Here is a 3,811-nt window from a genome sequence, read left to right as displayed (position 1 = left end):
ATCGATTCATTAACCTGTTTTGACAAAAAGGGAGTAAAGCAAAAAAAAGGAGGAACCCATAAAATTACACGCTAAAGGAACAGGGGGACTCTATTTTTGGTTCCCGACTCCTAGTTTAAAATCCACAGGATTCATTTGAAACAATCAGGAATCCTGCAGCATGTCAAATCTACCTACTGTAGATGAGCAGGACTTTTCCCGTTTTGACCATCAACATAATGAAATAACGCAAGTACGGGATATATGGATTATATATGCTAAGCCTGCTTTTTATCCAACTCTGGTTTGACAAGAGATCTGTGCTTACTCTTCTCCAAAGCAAAAGCAGCATGACCCCGACGTGATTTGAACACGCAACCTTCTGAACTGGAGTCAGACGCGCTACCGTTGCGCCACGAAGTCTCATTGTAAAGGTGGACGTGGTCGTCAACAGAGTAGCCAACAAAGGTAGTTTTTTTTCCCCCACCGACATAAAATTAGATCGATTCTGACAAATTAAATATTCAGCCTAAAGAGGAAAGAAAATAAGTACTTTTCTTTTCAGCACAATACCACTGTAATTGAAGGCAAAGCCAAACAGAAAGGCACCGCACCAGCTAGCCAGTTTCTGTGTTTGTGGCCATGTGAAGCCATACCGGTTTAATTACATTACAATGGAACATGCAAATGCTGGGGTGAATCGTGCATGGTGTGGAATTCTCCACGTGACTTACTCTTTGCTAGCTTTATATTTAGGACAATTTATGGCCTCTTTCAAGTGAGAAGAAAGATGTTAAATTCTCTTCCTAAAGAAGGTGTTTTATGGAATTCAGTAGATGTATTTGAGGATGGCCTCGATGTTCTTGTGGCAAAGCTGGAAACTATGCCACTTTAGTATCTAAAGTGGGTATTGTAACACAGCTTGTTGATCCAAGGAGAAATCGGAATGCACATATGGAGTTCTAAAGGAATCCTGCTGCCCAATTTGGGGCACAATTGAAAATGACTTCAGGTCTTTCTTTTTTTCCTTTCTCCTTCTTTTGGAACAACAAGGGGAAGAAGGGTGGGTGAAATGTTGAAGCTGAGTCTTCTTTTCATCCTGCATTACTTTTCTAACTTTCTGTGTTACTGTTCCATTTTCAAAGATCAAATGAGTATGAAACAAGTGCATTTCCATGTCCACATAAGTTGCACGCTGTGGCAAATAAGGAAGCGGTATTTAAATGGCGTGATACGTTTATTCATCCACAGAAGGCTGGAAGAAAAAAAAAGAGCCTGATGGCAGCAGTGGGATTCAAACCCACGCCCCCGAAGAGACTGGAGCCTTAATCCAGCGCCTTAGACCGCTCGGCCACGCTACCTGCACAAAATCCCTGTGGCTGCGTACTCAAAACACGCACGCCATTTGGGAGCGTTCTGATCATTTCCTTTTCTTTCTTGTCAAAAGGTTGCAAGTCCCGACAATATCTTTCCACACTCATGCAGCACTGCTGGCGGCATAGGTCATTTAGAACGCCTTCACCTCTACAAGACCGCAAAAACACAAGAAAACTAGATCAATGCTAAAATATTACACATCCCCCTCTATTTATTCTCACACAGAAAGAGTTTAAAGCGCAAGATCCTCATGTTACATTCAGGTGAAATCTGCTAGCGTGTCAAATGACCACCAACAGGTGCAAACAAAAGATAACAATTCAACTCCAGCATAGGGAAAGTGCTGTCCTCCAGTATTCAGCATTCAAATGCTGCCTCTAGGAAATCGATTCATTAACCTGTTTTGACAAAAAGGGAGTAAAGCAAAAAAAAGGAGGAACCCATAAAATGACACGCTAAAGGAACAGGGGGACTCTATTTTTGGTTCCCGACTCCTAGTTTAAAATCCACAGGATTCATTTGAAACAATCAGGAATCCTGCAGCATGTCAAATCTACCTACTGTAGATGAGCAGGACTTTTCCCGTTTTGACCATCAACATAATGAAATAACGCAAGTACGGGATATATGGATTATATATGCTAATCCTGCTTTTTATCCAACTCTGGTTTGACAAGAGATCTGTGCTTACTCTTCTCCAAAGCAAAAGCAGCATGACCCCGACGTGATTTGAACACGCAACCTTCTGATCTGGAGTCAGACGCGCTACCGTTTCGCCACGAAGTCTCATTGTAAAGGTGGATGTGGTCGTCAACAGAGTAGCCAACAAAGGTAGGTTTTTTTCCCCCACCGACATAAAATTAGATAGATTCTGACAAATTAAATATTCAGCCTAAAGAGGAAAGAAAATAAGTACTTTTCTTTTCAGCACAATACCACTGTAATTGAAGGCAAAGCCAAACAGAAAGGCACCGCACCAGCTAGCCAGTTTCTGTGTTTGTGGTCATGTGAAGCCATACCGGTTTAATTACATTACAATGGAACATGCAAATGCTGGGGTGAATCGTGCATGGTGTGGAATTCTCCACGTGACTTACTCTTTGCTAGCTTTATATTTAGGACAATTTATGGCCTCTTTCAAGTGAGAAGAAAGATGTTAAATTCTCTTCCTAAAGAAGGTGTTTTATGGAATTCAGTAGATGTATTTGAGGATGGCCTCGATGTTCTTGTGGCAAAGCTGGAAACTATGCCACTTTAGTATCTAAAGTGGGTATTGTAACACAGCTTGTTGATCCAAGGAGAAATCGGAATGCACATATGGAGTTCTAAAGGAATCCTGCTGCCCATTTTGGGGCACAATTGAAAATGACTTCAGGTCTTTTTTTTTTTTTTCCTTTCTCCTTCTTTTGGAACAACAATGGGAAGAAGGGTGGGTGAAATGTTGAAGCTGAGTCTTCTTTTCATCCTGCATTACTTTTCTAACTTTCTGTGTTACTGTTCCATTTTCAAAGATCAAATGAGTATGAAACAAGTGCATTTCCATGTCCACATAAGTTGCACGCTGTGGCAAATAAGGAAGCGGTATTTAAACGGCGTGATACGTTTATTCATCCACAGAAGGCTGGAAGAAAAAAAGAGCCTGATGGCAGCGGTGGGATTCGAACCCACGCCTCCGAAGAGACTGGAGCCTTAATCCAGCGCCTTAGACCGCTCAGCCATGCTACCTGCGCAAAATCCCTGTGGCTGCGTACTCAAAACACGCACGCCATTTGGGAGCGTTCTGATCATTTCCTTTTCTTTCTTGTCAAAAGGTTGCAAGTCCCGACAATATCTTTCCATACACATGCAGCACTGCTGGCGGCATAGGTCATTTAGAACGCCTTCACCTCTACAAGACCGCAAAAACACAAGAAAACTAGATCAATGCTAAAATATTACACATCCCCCTCTATTTATTCTCACACAGAAAGAGTTTAAAGCGCAAGTTCCTCATGTTACATTCAGGTGAAATCTGCTAGCGTGTCAAATGACCACCAACAGGTGCAAACAAAAGATAACAATTGAACACCAGCATAGGGAAAGTGCTGTCCTCCAGTATTCAGCATTCAATTGCTGCCTCTAGGAAATCGATTCATTAACCTGTTTTGACAAAAAGGGAGTAAAGCAAAAAAAAGGAGGAACCCATAAAATGACACGCTGAAGGAACAGGGGGACTCTATTTTTGGTTCCCGACTCCTAGTTTAAAATCCACAGTATTCATTTGAAACAATCAGGAATCCTGCAGCATGTCAAATCTACCTACTGTAGATGAGCAGGACTTTTCCCGTTTTGACCATCAACATAATGAAATAACGCAAGTACGGGATATATGGATTATATATGCTAAGCCTGCTTTTTATCCAACTCTGGTATGACAAGAGATCTGTGCTTACTCTTCTCCAAAGCAAAAGCAGCA

The 3,811-nt window shown here is 41.7% G+C and overlaps 1 non-coding gene across 1 annotated transcript; it reads right to left on the bottom strand.

Annotated features, from left to right (window-relative positions):
• Positions 1-330: 330 nt before the first annotated feature.
• TRNAW-CCA (transfer RNA tryptophan (anticodon CCA)) lies at positions 331-402 on the bottom strand. The gene has a single exon. It is a non-coding gene; the product is annotated as a tRNA-Trp (tRNA).
• Positions 403-3,811: the final 3,409 nt, after the last annotated feature.

Source organism: Pelobates fuscus, chromosome 3 (genome assembly GCF_036172605.1).
Source record: "Pelobates fuscus isolate aPelFus1 chromosome 3, aPelFus1.pri, whole genome shotgun sequence".
In the NCBI taxonomy this organism is placed as follows: Eukaryota; Metazoa; Chordata; class Amphibia; order Anura; family Pelobatidae; genus Pelobates; species Pelobates fuscus.
This window is presented reverse-complemented; position numbering and strand designations above follow the sequence as displayed.